The 18,623-nt window shown below is 51.3% G+C and overlaps 1 long non-coding RNA gene across 9 annotated transcripts in view; it reads left to right on the forward strand.

The window, feature by feature from the left end:
- The window catches only part of LOC105103086 (uncharacterized), a 107,734-nt gene that overhangs the window by 13,743 nt on the left and 75,368 nt on the right, over positions 1 to 18,623 (forward strand). For 8 of the 9 annotated variants that reach the window (XR_010379593.1, XR_010379594.1, XR_010379591.1 and 5 more), the window contains one exon: positions 10,826 to 10,983. This is a non-coding gene — a long non-coding RNA (uncharacterized LOC105103086). Of the gene's footprint in view, positions 1 to 8,831; positions 9,873 to 10,825; positions 10,984 to 18,623 lie in introns of those variants that run through there. The other variant, XR_010379587.1, reaches the window with a different exon arrangement.

The raw sequence follows: 18,623 nt of genomic DNA on the forward strand, positions 1-18,623 counted from the left end.
ATGAGGCTGAGACTATCTGCTTGTTCTGCAAGGGGTCGACGCGTGAAACAAGGTAACCAGAGCTCTGTCTTCCTCACCTACACTGCTCAGGGGAGCCTAGGTTGTACTGCAACGCCAGAATCTCAGACACTTTGTGCCCCCCACCCCCGAAGAATGATCTGTCCTCACCGTGTTTCCGGTGGGAATGTAGATGTCTGAGCTGACAATGCCTTCACTGTAAACTCTGACCTCAGTTATCACAGGAGGACACAGTCACTGATATGGGCTGCCCACCCCTCACGTTTGCACGGTGACACTGGACCTGTCCCACAAGGCATGCTGGGAAACGTGGGTGTGAGATGCAGGGACCAGTGGGTACCACTGTCTCTGCCCCAAACTCTCAGATCTGCTGACCCCAGTCAAACACCAAAACAAATGCGTATCAATAGTAATTTTACCCTCCTCCTGGGAGAGACCTGGGTATTCTGTATAAACCGGGGGTTAATACCCATATGGACCACGAAGGTAGGAGAAGAAAGCAAAGATGGTAGCGATGTGGGCTCCTGGTCCGAGCAGATTCTAGGTGTTTGGGAATGCAGGGAAAACTTCTAGACAAGAAAAAGTAAGAGTAAGAAGGAACTGGGCATACCCATCCAATAGCTCCTATTTTTTCTTTTTTTTTTTTAATTGAGTTATAGTCCATTTACAATGTTGTGTCAATTTCTACTGCACAGCACAGTGCTTCAGTCATACACGAACATAAATATATTCATTTTCATATTCTTTTCCACTGTGATCTAATACAAGATCTTGAGCATATTTCCCTGTGCTATACAGTACAATGTTGTTTATTTATTCTACATTTTGAAATCCCAGTCTGTCCCTTCCGACCCCCCGCCCCCTTGGCAAGCACAAGTTTGTTTTCTATGTCCATGAGTCTGTTTCTGTTTCGTATTTATGGATTTTTTCTTTTTAGGTTCCACATGGGAGCGATCTCATATGGTCATTTTCTTTCTCTTTCTGGCTTGCTTCACATAGAATGACATTCTCCAGGTCCATCCATGTTGCTGCAAATGGCATTATTTTATTCTTTTTTATGGCAGAGTAATATTCCATTGTATAAACGTACCACCTCTTCTTCATCCAGTCATCTCTTGATGGACATTTAGGCTGCTTCCATGTCTTGGCTCTTGTAAACAGTGCTGCCATGAACACTGGGGTGCTGGTGTCATTTTGAAGTAGGGTTCCTTCTGGATATGTGCCCAGGAGCAGGATTCCTGGATCACATAATAAGTGTATTCCTACTATTTGAGGAATCTCCATAGTGTTTTCCACAGAGGCTTCACCAAACTGCATTCCCACTAGCAGTGTAGGAGGGACCCCTTCTCTCCACAGCCTCTCCAGCATTTGTTGTTTGTGGACTTTTGAACGACGGGCATTCTGACTGGTGTGAGGTGATACCTCATTGTAGCTTTGATTTGCATTTGTCTGATATTTAGTGATATTGAGCCTTTTTTCATGTGTTTATTGAACATTTGTATGTCTTCCTTAGAGAATTGCTTGTTTAGGTCTCCTGCCCATTTTTGGATTGGGTTTGTTTTTTTCTTATTAAGCTGTAAGAATTGTTTATATATGCTGGAGCTGAAGCCCTTGTCAGTTGCATCTTTTGCAAATATTTTCTCCCATTCTATAAGTTATCATTTTGTTTTGCTTATTGTTCCCTTTGCTGTGAAAAAGCTTGTAAGTTTAATTTTGGCTACTATTTTTAAAACGTGGAGAAGAACAAGTGTCAGCGAGGATGTGGGGCAACCAGCACCCCTGTGCCCTGTTGGTGGGAATGTAAATGGTGCAGCTGCTACAGGAAACAGGCGTCAAAAATTAAACATAGAATCACCTCGTGATCCAGCAGTCCCAATTCCGGGTGTGTATGCAGAAGAACTGAGAGCAGGGTCTTCACCCCCATGTTCACAGCAGCACTGTGTACAGTAGACAAAGCATGGAAGCAATCTAAGTGCGTATCAGCAGATGACTGGATAAAGCAGAAGTGGTACATTCATACAACGGAATACTACTCAGCCATGAGAAATGATAAAATATTGCCATTTGCAGCCACATGGATGGACTTGGAGATTATCACACAAAGTGAAGTCAGACAGAGAAAGACAAATATCATATGATATCACTTATATGTGGAATGTAAAATACGATAGAAATGAACTTATTTACAAAACAGAAACAGACTCACAGACAGAAAACATAGTTACCGGAGGGGGGAGGAGGGAAGGATAAATTAGGAGTTTGGGATTAGCAGATACACACTACTGTATATAAAGCAGATAAACAACAAGGTCCTACTGTAGAGCACAGGGAACTATATTCAATATATTGTAATAACTTATGATAAAAAAAATGTAAAAAGAAATATTTGGATGTTCATTTATGACGGAAGCATTATGCTGGACACCAGAAATTGACACAGCCTTGTAAACTGACTAGACTTCAAGAAAAATACATTATATGTACACAAAAACTTTTTTAATGGTCTGCACAAAAGAGAGAAACAGAACTGCTGAGTTCAAGTACTGATGCAGGCCCTCTGTGCTGTGAGAAACCAAACTTTAGTGAGCTTAAGGGAAAACAAATACATTAGTTTAGAAACACTGAGAAGATTCGCCAAAGCCCACTTGTGAGAAACAGGGTTTCCTACAAAGGAATACGGCAGGGATGGGTCACAAGCACTAATTATAGAAATGACAGAAGATACGTGCAGGCCAGCAGCGACTTAACAAAAATGCAGTGTCGTTTATCAGGGAGGGGAAAAAAAAAAGGAGAGAAGAGGAGGCAGGGAAGAGGAGGGAGGGAAGGAAGAACAGAATGTGGGGTCTCAGACAAACTAGACACATGAGCCTCGTGTCTGCGTTTCGCGGGTAACAGAACGGCGGCGGCAGCCGGGAGATGGACCGTGAAGTTTCCCCCGGCTCGGCACGCGGGGATCGCTGTGTGCGTTCTGGTGCACGGAGTCCCTGCAGCTGGGATGAGCGTGACTCGTGATCAAGCAAAAGTAAAAACTGACTAAATCCTTGAGAAATGCTCAGATCGTCAGCTGCAGCCTCGAAACATCAAGCCCTCCTGAAGAAGCTTGTGTTTTACTGATCCGGGGCCAAAACACCTTTTTATGGATTGGTACCCACTGTAAAAAAACAAAAACAAACAAACAAACAAAAACAACCAAATTGTGCAAAAGAAACAAAAATACATGTTCAAAAAAGGAAGAGGAAAAAGAAGTAAAAGTGACCCAAACAACCAGTTGCCCCAGCTCCGTCCGGTCGTGGCGGTGCAGCCCGGCTAAGCCAGCGGACCCTGAGGTCAAGGTCAAACCATCCCTGACCCTCCCGCGCCACCGTAACTTACTTGCCACAGCCTTATTCCATGCTGTTGCCTTTTCAGAGTCTATCCGTGTCCCCAGGGCTCCCCCGTTCTCTGAGGGGGCCCAGTGCTCCCCGGGGCTACCTCGGGGTGTTCCCCAGCCACGTGCTCCTGGGGATGGGCTGCTGGATGGCTTTTGGGCCTGAATCCCTGCCCCAGATTCCTTGGAGCCGTGCCCCTCGCCCCCCGCCTGCATCCCCACCCACACGCACCTTCCTATCTTCGAGGTACCCCATCCTGAGCCGCGACCACCTCCAAAATGCCAGGGGCCGCTGTCCCCTGTAATCCGTCCTGTCCCTTCCCCAATGCCCACCCATCCGGGCAGGTTCTGAGAAGTCACCATGGCACAGAGGAAAGGGCCCAGCGGGGAACTCGGGCAATCCCTTGGGCTCCCACATCCCTGGCGGGCGGGCAGCCTTCGTTTCTTCCTCCCCGCGGGGTCACAGAGATGAGGACGTGACTGTCGGAGCCCTGGAGGGGATGGTGGGGGCCTTAATTCATAGCGATTCCATGACCTCTCCTCCTCTACGCGTCCTCCGTCCAGAAATTGGGGCCACCCCCAGGAACCCCGATGCCGACAAAGATGAATTAATGGATGTCACTTGTCCCCAGCATCTGGAGACGCTGGCTGTAATTACATCTTCACCAGGACCTCGAAACCCACGTCTCCTGAGTCACCGAGCTCTCCCGTGGTTTCGTTTAAAATCTAACTCCTGGTTATGAACGTTCAATATTGGGGGCAAAGCGTTCCCCGTCTCCTCCACCCAGAAGCCACCCCTTGTCTCATTTGAAAAGTCACGGAGGTGTCACTTCACATCCGTGTAATTTCCGGGGCGACCTGGGTTGGCGATGAGCTTTTTCTTTTGTTTCGCCGTTCAGTTAGTTAAATTCCGTCGGTGCAAGCTCGTGGTGGGGAAAATCGATCGGTGACCTGGCTTCAGCGTGTGTAGTCATGTTGTTTAGGGACCAGAGGGCCCCCCGGACGGGAGCTTGACCTCAGTGTCACCTCCGCTGAGGCTGGAGGCTAATTCACAATCCTTCTGAACAAACACAGCGCTCTCTGCCCAGGGAGGCAGCCCGTTTGCCGTTTGTCTCCTGCGTCCTTACGGGTGAGGGAAGGGGGCCAAGAGGTGACGGGCGAGGCAGCTCACAGGGTGGGATTCACAGCTGCGCCTCCTGGGGCCCGGCTCCCGGAAACCCCCGTGTCTGCGTGTCTGCACGGGGTTCAGGGTCCCGGCCTCGAACTCCCCTCCCAGCCCTCCTGCCCCTTGTGGACGCCTGATTCCTCCTTGAGACTTTACGTCCATCTGCCCGGGACTCCGTCCCAGCGAAGCCCCCCCGTTCCTGTCCTTCATGGAGCTCACAGAGCCTAGCAATGACTGTGTTTTGCTTTTTATTTTTTAATATCATGAACACACTGGGCAGTTTCAAATTTACAGAAAAACCGAGCAGTGCAGAGTTCACTGCAGCTCCCCGTGTTACCTGCACTGTATCGGGTACATTTGTTACCACTGCTGAGACAAAATCGACACATTAGTATTCACGGATGTCCACTGTTCCCTTGGGGCTCATCTTGGTGTTGTGCGGGCCGCGGGTTTGGACTCGTGGATGATGACGTGTATCCACCGTGTTCGTGGCATACGGAACGGCTTCACTGCCCTCTTTGTAGGAAGCGATAATGATATGTGACGTGTATCCAAACCCATGAACTGTGCAAATCCAGGAGGGAACCCTAATTCGAGTAAAGTGGACGTTGGGTGATTACAATGTGTCAATTTAGGTTCGCCAATTACAACGATTATCTCTAGTGGGGGCGGATATTGAGTCTGTGTAAGTGGGGGGCAGGGGATATGAGGGGCATCTCTGTACCCTCCCTTCAGTTCGGCTGTGACCCTGAAACTGTTCTTTAAAAAAAAAGTGACTGTCCTTTCTGACTGGATTACCGCGTTCTGTTGATTCTTACTTTGTGGTTGGCTTGATTCCTTTGATAACTCTGTACGTTTAAAAAGCGAATACTCTACAATGTTCTTAGAGATAATGAGCCGTACCTACATGTAAACTAAAAAAATGTGTATTGCAGTATATTGTGTGTGCGTATTTACATGCAATATGTTGTATTATGTGCAAATTGTAACAATTCTACCTAATATAACTGAATAATGAAAAAAAGAAAGAAAACTGGCTAATCTACAAATATATATATATAGTAAGCCTTTAAAAATAAGAAAATTCCTCTGTGCTCCACGTGTCCCTCCCTCCCGGCAACCGCTGACCATGTGCGTCATCAGCCTTACGGGCAGGGCGACCTGCTCTGTGTCTGTCACCTGGGACAGGTGTGTGCGACCTGGGTGGGCGGCGTGGCGTTTTTACGGCTCCGAGACTGCGCGCTGACAGAGTGCGCCACCATCCTCGAGCCTGGGGGGACCCGCTTCTCCGGGGACGCGGCTTCCTCAGGCCGACCTCTGCTCCCGGCGGTGAGAGAGAACGCCTCCCTGTCTGGGCACCTGTGTGTGGCGAGGACCCTCTGGAGCGAAGCCTGAGGCGAGGGTCTGGTGCCCGCGGATGGACGGGCGGGAAGTCACAGGGCTGGGGTGGCAGGAGGGGACTCCTGACAGCTGTCCTTCCCCCGGGGAGGGAGGGGGGCGGTAAAACCCACGCATTTTGAGGCCAGCGGGTGTGCATTTGGACACGTGGATGGAGGGGGCCCATGAACACGGGTGGGACAAGGCTGCTGTCTGCTGCAGCAGGAGGCCCCGTCTCGGTTCCCGCCCTGCCCGCCGCGGCTCTGACACCACGCGCTGCAGGGCGGAACCCAGAGGTTTCTTTTCACTCTTACTTTCCTGCCCCGCTCTCCCGTGGAGCTGAGTGCAAACTCAACCCTCGACCACCCCACTGGCGTGAACGCAGGGCAGGATGTCCCCTCGGGCTGGCGTCCAGGGGGGTCACTCGCCTGCGTGAGTCCCATTCCATTTATATGCTGAAATAAGACTCCTCCGGGCCATTTTCTCCCCGGGATGGGGGGGCACTGGCTTATCCACATTCTTCTTCCTCTTCGTGTTTGGGAGACAGCCCGAAATGCACAAGGATCGTCAGCCAGGTCTTCTGAGCTACAGAGGTGACCGTGTCAATCACGCATTGATGCGATCATTCAGCAAATATTCACGGAGAGCCTGCTTATGGAGAGGCTCCAGGAGTGAGGGATGTCAGCATGAAAAAAAAAAGAAAGAAAGAAAGAAACAGGAATCAGTAAGATACAGCAGTCTGGGTGCACCCCTGTGTGTCTGTCTGTATGTCTGGGGCGGGGGTGACTGAAGACAAGAGAGGAGGGAAGAGAGACGGGAAGAGAGACTCGTGCATCAGGACGTGTTACCAGGAGCAACCTGGCGTCTTCACAGTAAGACACTAACATCCCTAGGAAAGAGCAGCTGGAGGAGAAACGGGGCTTGGGAGGGAAGGGGCTGGCGCACCGCTGAGCACACCCGAGCCTCCGCGCGTCACCAGCACACCTGCTCCTCCCCAGGGTTCCCCCGACATCCCCTCCACCTCGCTCCCAGCGCCTCGGCTTTGTCGTCCTCACGCCCGGCGACAGGCGCGCGCACGCGCGGCCGTGGGGCCCGGCTGCAGGCCCGGGTGCGCCGCCGCCCACAGGGAGGCCCCCGGGGTCCGCGCCACACAGGTGTCCGGCCTCTAGCGACCCTGCCCCCGGCCGGGGCCGCGTGGCTCCTGGCCGCCCGAACCCAGCTGTGCCCGTGAGACGCACCATCGGGCCGGGCGTGGGGTCAGGTCGGGGCCTGGGGTCAGGGCCTGGCGTGGGGTCACGGCTGGGCAGGTCCGTGCGTAGGGTCAGGACCGGGCGTGAGGTCAGAGATGGGCGGGGCCTTGCGTGGGGTCACGGATGGGCGGTCCCTGGCGTGGGGTCAAGGCTGGGCGGGGCCGGGCGTGAGGTCAGGGCCTGAAGTGGGGTCACGGCCAGGTCGGGCATGGGGTCAGGGCCGTGCGAGGGGTCATAGATGGGCGGGGCTGGGCGTGGGGTCACGGATGGGCGGTGCCTGGCGTGGGGTCAAGGCTGGGCAGGGCCGGCGTGAGGTCAGGGCCGTGCGTGGGGTCAGGGCCTGCGTGGGGTCACGGCTGGGAGGTGCCAGTAGTGGGGTCAGGGTTGGGAGAGCGTGGGGTCACAGCTGGGTGTGGCCGGGCGTGGGGTCAGGGCCGTGCGTGGGGTCAGGGCCTGGCGTGGGGTCACGTCTGTACAGGTCCGGGCGTGGGGTCAGGGTCGGGCATGCGGTCACGGATGGGCGGGGCCGGTCTTGGGGTCACGGATGGGCGGGGCCGGCGTGAGGTCAGGGCCTGGCGTGGGGTCAGGACCTGGCGTGGGGTCACGGCTGGGCGGGGCCGGGCGTGTGGTCAGGGCTGCGTGGGACCTGGCGTGTGTCATGGTTGGGCAGGACCGGGCGTGGGGTCAGAGCAGGGCATGGTGTTAGGGCTGGGTGGGTCCTGGCTTGGGGTCACGGCTGGGCAGGGCCGTGCGTACGGGTTCAGAGCCGGTCGTGGGGTCAAGGCTGGGCGGGGCCGGGCGTGGGGTCATGTCCTTCCTGGGCGTGGGGTCAGGGCTGGGCGGGGCCGGACGTGGGGTCATGACCAGGCGTGGGGTCAGGGCTGGGCGGGCCCGGTTGTTGGGTCATGATCCGGCGTGGGGTCAGGGTTGGGCGGGGCGTGGGGTTAGGGCTGGGCAGGCCCGGGGGTCGGGTCACGGCTGAGAGGAGTCAGGCGTGGGGTCACGACTGGGCGTGCTGGGGCGTGGGGTCAGGGCCGTGTGGAGCCTGGCGTAGGGTCAGGGCAGGGCGGGGCCGGGCGTGGGGTCAGGGCCGGGCCCGGCCAGTCAGCACCCCCGCCTCCTCGCCCCGCCCCCCCCTCCCCTCGCCCACGGCCATGGCCACGTCCTCCGACCCGCAGCACCGCGCTGGGCCCCGGCGCTGGGTCAGGAGCGTCTGTGGGGGGCACGGAGCGCCCCGGGCCGCCGCCGGGGCCGTGGGACCGGACTCCGGCTTCATTGCAGGTTAGCGCTGCCTTGGCGGTGAGCGTGGCTCCCAAATAGAAACAGACTTTGCGACATCCTGGGAGGGAGCCGGGGGGCGCCGTGGTCAAGGGGATAATCGTCGCCTGACACGAACGCAGATCCCTGCACGGTTTTCGAGAAACTTGGCAAGCCGTGTACCCGAGTGTATAGACAGTTTGGGCAAGGCAGACTCTAGAAATGAGTAACCAAGGTGTGTAGGCAGTTTTTTGTTGTTTTTATTGAACTACCGTCACTTACAACGTGTCGCTTCCTGGTGCACACTGTCCCCAGTCACGCACATACGTGCAGATACTGATTTTCATATTTTCATATTCGTTTTCATTAAAGGTTATTACAAGATACTGAATATACTTCTCTGTGCTGTACAGAAGAAGTTTTTTTTTAATCTGTCTTTATATATAGTAGTTAACATTAGCAAATCTAAAACTCCCAAATTTCCCCCTTCCCACCTCTTTTCTCCCAGGAACCAGAAGATTGTTTACTGTGTCAGTTGGGAGTTTTCGCTCTAGGGCAGGAGTTCTGAAATTTCTGGTTTCTGTGCCCAAATGCAGCCCCATTTGTCTGAATTATGGAAACAAAGTGACGCAATATTTCTTCTTACTGAATGATGCAAGCCGTATTTTTACGAGATTTCTAATTCCCTAAATGTTTGTTGGTTTGTTTGCTTTTGCTGGTGGGGTGGGAGGTGGTGGTAATTAGGGTTATTTATTTACTGTCACCGAGGTACTGGCTCGAACCCAGGACCTGGTGCACGCTAAGCATGTGCTCCAACACCGAGCTCTGCCCTCCCCCGAGAGTCCTGCTTCCCTCGGAGTACACAGAGTCTCTAGGAAAGTGGTTGATTTTTTTTTTTCTTTTGACCTGGTCGGTTGGGTTTCATTAATTCCCCGGAGTACCCTTCACACGTGCGCTCCTATCTGGTAAATTTAAATATTCTTTTTTGCCCACATAATATTCAGCACTATCGAATCCGGCCTCCTCGCTGCCCTGAGCAGATCCCCAACCCTTGCAAATCAGATTCTGTGTTTCAGAGAGCCGTCTGGGGGATCTTAAGGGTTTGTTTTTTTTTTTTCTTTTTTTCCCGTCTTTCAACTAATTTCCTTTAGAATTCTCCAAACAAGTACACGCCTGCACCAAACTGACACTCGGGGAACTTCCAGTAGGCAATTTGGGGCCTTGTTTTGGTTGCAAATGAGGTGGGGCAGACGCCGCGTTCCTTTCCCCGGAGCTGTGCTGCGAATGGCTCCGAGTTTGCAGGCACCCAGGACGGAACCGAAGCGCCCCAAGCAGACACCTCCTTCCTCATGATATCATGGGAATGAGAAGGTCCCCACTGAGGGCCCGCATGAATCTGGGCACGACAGGAAAACAAGGAGATGAGGCATCTTTCCAGGTAGTTAAACCCGTGTAGAAAACCCCGGTACCTAATTGACGCTGGAAACTTCATCTTGGTTCTGACTTGTCATCACGCCGGCCAGGGGTTCCCCTGTTCACCTGGCATATCGGGGCGCAACTCCCGGAACGTTCCATCAGCAGCTGTCTGTTTGGGAAAGGAAAAGGTCACTCTTTCAGAAGTTTTATTTACTTTTTGATTGAGATAGTGTTGATTTACAGCATCATATTAGTTTCATGTGTACAGCATAGTGATTCACAATTTCTTCTTAAAGGTTATACTCCATTTATAGTTATTATAAAATATTGGCTGTGTTCCCCGTGTTGTACAATGTATCCTGCCAGCTTATTTATTCTGTACATAGTTTGTCCCTCTGACTCCCCTACCGTCATTGTCCTTCCCCCCTTCCCTGCCCCCACTGGTCCCCACCAACTTGTTCTCTGCATCTGTGAGTCTGCTTCTGTTTTGTTATATTCACTCGTTTGTTGTATCTGTTTAGATTTCACGTATAAGTGATACCACACAGTATTTGTATTTCTCTGTCTGATTTATATCACTCAGCATAATGCTCCCTCCAGGTCCATCCATGTTGCTGCAAATGGCATTCTTTTATTCTTTTTCATGGTTGAGTAGTATTCCATTGTATAAATACACCACATCTCCTTTCTTCATTCTTCTGCTGAAGGACATTTAAGTTGCTTCCATGTCTTGGTGGTTTTAATAATGCTGCTATGAACATGAAGTGCATGTATTTTTTTTTTTTTTTTTGAACCAAAAATTTGAGCTTAAAGATCTCGAACTCTGCATTTTAACTGACACAAGAGCCACTCTTGGGAGATTCTGACTAGGTCTTTCAGCTTTAATAAATGCTTGGACTTTTTATGGTTTTGGCCTATGGAGCCAAGCTCATCTGTTCCAGTTTGCTTAGCAATATTGGAATTTCTGATTTGCAGGTGGTAACAAATCAGGCTGGCCGTGCTGCTTCCTTTGGGTGAGAGAGGCGGATGTCGGAATGCAGACATGTCCTCCAGGTGTCCTCTCCCGGAACCAACTTTCTTCGACTTTGGTTTTGAACTTCAAGAAAAGGACAGCCCAGGATAGATACGGACGTGTGAGTAAGAGAAAGGAAATTTATAAAGTTTTAACGTGTCAGCAGAGGTAAACAAAAGAACGTGTTTCTAGCATGGAAAGCAGGCGTGTTTTATTAGAAATTGGATTTAACTAGAATTACTTTTATGAGACCTTTTTTGGTTACTTCCCAACCATATTTGATAACTCAGTATGAAAACCCCAAGGTGTCGTGAATCCTGTTTTCCTTTGATAAACTCAAACGTGCTCCATTCAGGAAACATCCGCTGTGGCTGGATATGAATTATCGAGTCCTAGGACAGAGGAAGAATCAGGCCGGAACGTTCCAAACTCCACAGACTGCCTCTTTCCTGCATGTGCCACCCAGATGGAAAATCCCAAAGAGCCTCAACCGTCTTGATTTTCAAATCCGCTCCGATTTACTCTGCTTTAGAAAGAGCACGACAAAGAATTCATCTTCTTTGCAGAATCAGGTGGCAGGTCTCTGGGCTCCTCCCTCTGGCTGGCTGTAAGGGACCATCCTGTCGGCAGGATTCATTTGGGGAGAACCTAAATTTGAGCTCGCAGGCATGGTTCTCCCATCCCCGGGTTCCATGAGGCTGAGACTATCTGCTTGTTCTGCAAGGGGTCGACGCGTGAAACAAGGTAACCAGAGCTCTGTCTTCCTCACCTACACTGCTCAGGGGAGCCTAGGTTGTACTGCAACGCCAGAATCTCAGACACTTTGTGCCCCCCACCCCCGAAGAATGATCTGTCCTCACCGTGTTTCCGGTGGGAATGTAGATGTCTGAGCTGACAATGCCTTCACTGTAAACTCTGACCTCAGTTATCACAGGAGGACACAGTCACTGATATGGGCTGCCCACCCCTCACGTTTGCACGGTGACACTGGACCTGTCCCACAAGGCATGCTGGGAAACGTGGGTGTGAGATGCAGGGACCAGTGGGTACCACTGTCTCTGCCCCAAACTCTCAGATCTGCTGACCCCAGTCAAACACCAAAACAAATGCGTATCAATAGTAATTTTACCCTCCTCCTGGGAGAGACCTGGGTATTCTGTATAAACCGGGGGTTAATACCCATATGGACCACGAAGGTAGGAGAAGAAAGCAAAGATGGTAGCGATGTGGGCTCCTGGTCCGAGCAGATTCTAGGTGTTTGGGAATGCAGGGAAAACTTCTAGACAAGAAAAAGTAAGAGTAAGAAGGAACTGGGCATACCCATCCAATAGCTCCTATTTTTTCTTTTTTTTTTTTTAATTGAGTTATAGTCCATTTACAATGTTGTGTCAATTTCTACTGCACAGCACAGTGCTTCAGTCATACACGAACATAAATATATTCATTTTCATATTCTTTTCCACTGTGATCTAATACAAGATCTTGAGCATATTTCCCTGTGCTATACAGTACAATGTTGTTTATTTATTCTACATTTTGAAATCCCAGTCTGTCCCTTCCGACCCCCCGCCCCCTTGGCAAGCACAAGTTTGTTTTCTATGTCCATGAGTCTGTTTCTGTTTCGTATTTATGGATTTTTTCTTTTTAGGTTCCACATGGGAGCGATCTCATATGGTCATTTTCTTTCTCTTTCTGGCTTGCTTCACATAGAATGACATTCTCCAGGTCCATCCATGTTGCTGCAAATGGCATTATTTTATTCTTTTTTATGGCAGAGTAATATTCCATTGTATAAACGTACCACCTCTTCTTCATCCAGTCATCTCTTGATGGACATTTAGGCTGCTTCCATGTCTTGGCTCTTGTAAACAGTGCTGCCATGAACACTGGGGTGCTGGTGTCATTTTGAAGTAGGGTTCCTTCTGGATATGTGCCCAGGAGCAGGATTCCTGGATCACATAATAAGTGTATTCCTACTATTTGAGGAATCTCCATAGTGTTTTCCACAGAGGCTTCACCAAACTGCATTCCCACTAGCAGTGTAGGAGGGACCCCTTCTCTCCACAGCCTCTCCAGCATTTGTTGTTTGTGGACTTTTGAACGACGGGCATTCTGACTGGTGTGAGGTGATACCTCATTGTAGCTTTGATTTGCATTTGTCTGATATTTAGTGATATTGAGCCTTTTTTCATGTGTTTATTGAACATTTGTATGTCTTCCTTAGAGAATTGCTTGTTTAGGTCTCCTGCCCATTTTTGGATTGGGTTTGTTTTTTTCTTATTAAGCTGTAAGAATTGTTTATATATGCTGGAGCTGAAGCCCTTGTCAGTTGCATCTTTTGCAAATATTTTCTCCCATTCTATAAGTTATCATTTTGTTTTGCTTATTGTTCCCTTTGCTGTGAAAAAGCTTGTAAGTTTAATTTTGGCTACTATTTTTAAAACGTGGAGAAGAACAAGTGTCAGCGAGGATGTGGGGCAACCAGCACCCCTGTGCCCTGTTGGTGGGAATGTAAATGGTGCAGCTGCTACAGGAAACAGGCGTCAAAAATTAAACATAGAATCACCTCGTGATCCAGCAGTCCCAATTCCGGGTGTGTATGCAGAAGAACTGAGAGCAGGGTCTTCACCCCCATGTTCACAGCAGCACTGTGTACAGTAGACAAAGCATGGAAGCAATCTAAGTGCGTATCAGCAGATGACTGGATAAAGCAGAAGTGGTACATTCATACAACGGAATACTACTCAGCCATGAGAAATGATAAAATATTGCCATTTGCAGCCACATGGATGGACTTGGAGATTATCACACAAAGTGAAGTCAGACAGAGAAAGACAAATATCATATGATATCACTTATATGTGGAATGTAAAATACGATAGAAATGAACTTATTTACAAAACAGAAACAGACTCACAGACAGAAAACATAGTTACCGGAGGGGGGAGGAGGGAAGGATAAATTAGGAGTTTGGGATTAGCAGATACACACTACTGTATATAAAGCAGATAAACAACAAGGTCCTACTGTAGAGCACAGGGAACTATATTCAATATATTGTAATAACTTATGATAAAAAAAATGTAAAAAGAAATATTTGGATGTTCATTTATGACGGAAGCATTATGCTGGACACCAGAAATTGACACAGCCTTGTAAACTGACTAGACTTCAAGAAAAATACATTATATGTACACAAAAACTTTTTTAATGGTCTGCACAAAAGAGAGAAACAGAACTGCTGAGTTCAAGTACTGATGCAGGCCCTCTGTGCTGTGAGAAACCAAACTTTAGTGAGCTTAAGGGAAAACAAATACATTAGTTTAGAAACACTGAGAAGATTCGCCAAAGCCCACTTGTGAGAAACAGGGTTTCCTACAAAGGAATACGGCAGGGATGGGTCACAAGCACTAATTATAGAAATGACAGAAGATACGTGCAGGCCAGCAGCGACTTAACAAAAATGCAGTGTCGTTTATCAGGGAGGGGAAAAAAAAAAGGAGAGAAGAGGAGGCAGGGAAGAGGAGGGAGGGAAGGAAGAACAGAATGTGGGGTCTCAGACAAACTAGACACATGAGCCTCGTGTCTGCGTTTCGCGGGTAACAGAACGGCGGCGGCAGCCGGGAGATGGACCGTGAAGTTTCCCCCGGCTCGGCACGCGGGGATCGCTGTGTGCGTTCTGGTGCACGGAGTCCCTGCAGCTGGGATGAGCGTGACTCGTGATCAAGCAAAAGTAAAAACTGACTAAATCCTTGAGAAATGCTCAGATCGTCAGCTGCAGCCTCGAAACATCAAGCCCTCCTGAAGAAGCTTGTGTTTTACTGATCCGGGGCCAAAACACCTTTTTATGGATTGGTACCCACTGTAAAAAAACAAAAACAAACAAACAAACAAAAACAACCAAATTGTGCAAAAGAAACAAAAATACATGTTCAAAAAAGGAAGAGGAAAAAGAAGTAAAAGTGACCCAAACAACCAGTTGCCCCAGCTCCGTCCGGTCGTGGCGGTGCAGCCCGGCTAAGCCAGCGGACCCTGAGGTCAAGGTCAAACCATCCCTGACCCTCCCGCGCCACCGTAACTTACTTGCCACAGCCTTATTCCATGCTGTTGCCTTTTCAGAGTCTATCCGTGTCCCCAGGGCTCCCCCGTTCTCTGAGGGGGCCCAGTGCTCCCCGGGGCTACCTCGGGGTGTTCCCCAGCCACGTGCTCCTGGGGATGGGCTGCTGGATGGCTTTTGGGCCTGAATCCCTGCCCCAGATTCCTTGGAGCCGTGCCCCTCGCCCCCCGCCTGCATCCCCACCCACACGCACCTTCCTATCTTCGAGGTACCCCATCCTGAGCCGCGACCACCTCCAAAATGCCAGGGGCCGCTGTCCCCTGTAATCCGTCCTGTCCCTTCCCCAATGCCCACCCATCCGGGCAGGTTCTGAGAAGTCACCATGGCACAGAGGAAAGGGCCCAGCGGGGAACTCGGGCAATCCCTTGGGCTCCCACATCCCTGGCGGGCGGGCAGCCTTCGTTTCTTCCTCCCCGCGGGGTCACAGAGATGAGGACGTGACTGTCGGAGCCCTGGAGGGGATGGTGGGGGCCTTAATTCATAGCGATTCCATGACCTCTCCTCCTCTACGCGTCCTCCGTCCAGAAATTGGGGCCACCCCCAGGAACCCCGATGCCGACAAAGATGAATTAATGGATGTCACTTGTCCCCAGCATCTGGAGACGCTGGCTGTAATTACATCTTCACCAGGACCTCGAAACCCACGTCTCCTGAGTCACCGAGCTCTCCCGTGGTTTCGTTTAAAATCTAACTCCTGGTTATGAACGTTCAATATTGGGGGCAAAGCGTTCCCCGTCTCCTCCACCCAGAAGCCACCCCTTGTCTCATTTGAAAAGTCACGGAGGTGTCACTTCACATCCGTGTAATTTCCGGGGCGACCTGGGTTGGCGATGAGCTTTTTCTTTTGTTTCGCCGTTCAGTTAGTTAAATTCCGTCGGTGCAAGCTCGTGGTGGGGAAAATCGATCGGTGACCTGGCTTCAGCGTGTGTAGTCATGTTGTTTAGGGACCAGAGGGCCCCCCGGACGGGAGCTTGACCTCAGTGTCACCTCCGCTGAGGCTGGAGGCTAATTCACAATCCTTCTGAACAAACACAGCGCTCTCTGCCCAGGGAGGCAGCCCGTTTGCCGTTTGTCTCCTGCGTCCTTACGGGTGAGGGAAGGGGGCCAAGAGGTGACGGGCGAGGCAGCTCACAGGGTGGGATTCACAGCTGCGCCTCCTGGGGCCCGGCTCCCGGAAACCCCCGTGTCTGCGTGTCTGCACGGGGTTCAGGGTCCCGGCCTCGAACTCCCCTCCCAGCCCTCCTGCCCCTTGTGGACGCCTGATTCCTCCTTGAGACTTTACGTCCATCTGCCCGGGACTCCGTCCCAGCGAAGCCCCCCCGTTCCTGTCCTTCATGGAGCTCACAGAGCCTAGCAATGACTGTGTTTTGCTTTTTATTTTTTAATATCATGAACACACTGGGCAGTTTCAAATTTACAGAAAAACCGAGCAGTGCAGAGTTCACTGCAGCTCCCCGTGTTACCTGCACTGTATCGGGTACATTTGTTACCACTGCTGAGACAAAATCGACACATTAGTATTCACGGATGTCCACTGTTCCCTTGGGGCTCATCTTGGTGTTGTGCGGGCCGCGGGTTTGGACTCGTGGATGATGACGTGTATCCACCGTGTTCGTGGCATACGGAACGGCTTCACTGCCCTCTTTGTAGGAAGCGATAATGATATGTGACGTGTATCCAAACCCATGAACTGTGCAAATCCAGGAGGGAACCCTAATTCGAGTAAAGTGGACGTTGGGTGATTACAATGTGTCAATTTAGGTTCGCCAATTACAACGATTATCTCTAGTGGGGGCGGATATTGAGTCTGTGTAAGTGGGGGGCAGGGGATATGAGGGGCATCTCTGTACCCTCCCTTCAGTTCGGCTGTGACCCTGAAACTGTTCTTTAAAAAAAAAGTGACTGTCCTTTCTGACTGGATTACCGCGTTCTGTTGATTCTTACTTTGTGGTTGGCTTGATTCCTTTGATAACTCTGTACGTTTAAAAAGCGAATACTCTACAATGTTCTTAGAGATAATGAGCCGTACCTACATGTAAACTAAAAAAATGTGTATTGCAGTATATTGTGTGTGCGTATTTACATGCAATATGTTGTATTATGTGCAAATTGTAACAATTCTACCTAATATAACTGAATAATGAAAAAAAGAAAGAAAACTGGCTAATCTACAAATATATATATATAGTAAGCCTTTAAAAATAAGAAAATTCCTCTGTGCTCCACGTGTCCCTCCCTCCCGGCAACCGCTGACCATGTGCGTCATCAGCCTTACGGGCAGGGCGACCTGCTCTGTGTCTGTCACCTGGGACAGGTGTGTGCGACCTGGGTGGGCGGCGTGGCGTTTTTACGGCTCCGAGACTGCGCGCTGACAGAGTGCGCCACCATCCTCGAGCCTGGGGGGACCCGCTTCTCCGGGGACGCGGCTTCCTCAGGCCGACCTCTGCTCCCGGCGGTGAGAGAGAACGCCTCCCTGTCTGGGCACCTGTGTGTGGCGAGGACCCTCTGGAGCGAAGCCTGAGGCGAGGGTCTGGTGCCCGCGGATGGACGGGCGGGAAGTCACAGGGCTGGGGTGGCAGGAGGGGATTCCTGACAGCTGTCCTTCCCCCGGGGAAGGAGGGGGGCGGTAAAACCCACGCATTTTCAGGCCAGCGGGTGTGCATTTGGACACGTGGATGGAGGGGGCCCATGAACACGGGTGGGACAAGGCTGCTGTCTGCTGCAGCAGGAGGCCCCGTCTCGGTTCCCGCCCTGCCCGCCGCGGCTCTGACACCACTCGCTGCAGGGCAGAACCCAGAGGTTTCTTTTCACTCGTATTTTCCTGCCGCGCTCTCCCGTGGAGCTGAGTGCAAACTCAACCCTCGACCACCCCACTGGCGTGAACACAGGGCAGGATGTCCCCTCGGGCTGGCGTCCAGGGGGGGTCACTCGCCTGCGTGAGTCCCATCCCATTTATATGCTGAAATAAGACTCCTCCGGGCCATTTTCTCCCCGGGATGGGGGGGCACTGGCTTATCCACATTCTTCTTCCTCTTCGTGGTTGGGAGACAGCCCGAAATGCACAAGGATCGTCAGCCAGGTCTTCTGAGCTACAGAGGTGACCGTGTCAATCACACATTGATGCGATCATTCAGCAAATATTCATGGAGAGCCTGCTTATGGAGAGGCTCCAGGAGTGAGGCATGTTAGCGTTAAAAGAAAAGAAAAGAAAAGAAACAGGAATCAGTAAGATACAGCAGTCTGGGTGCACCCCTGTGTGTCTGTCTGTATGTCTGGGGTGGGGGTTGTTGATTGAGAGACAAGAGAGGGGGAAAGAGGAGGACAGAGAGACTCGTGCATCAGGACGTGTTACCAGGAGCAACCTGGCGTCTTCACAGTAAGACACTAACATCCCTAGGAAAGAGCAGCTGGAGGAGAAACGGGGCTTGGGAGGGAAGGGGCTGGCGCACCGCTGAGCACACCTGAGCCTCCGCGCGTCACCAGCACACCTGCTCCTCCCCAGGGTTCCCCCGACATCCCCTCCACCTCGCTCCCAGCGCCTCGGCTTTGTCGTCCTCACGCCCGGCGACAGGCGCGCGCACGCGCGGCCGTGGGGCCCGGCTGCAGGCCCGGGTGCGCCGCCGCCCACAGGGAGGCCCCCGGGG

Source organism: Camelus dromedarius, chromosome Y (genome assembly GCF_036321535.1).
Source record: "Camelus dromedarius isolate mCamDro1 chromosome Y, mCamDro1.pat, whole genome shotgun sequence".
Lineage (NCBI taxonomy): Eukaryota > Metazoa > Chordata > Mammalia > Artiodactyla > Camelidae > Camelus > Camelus dromedarius.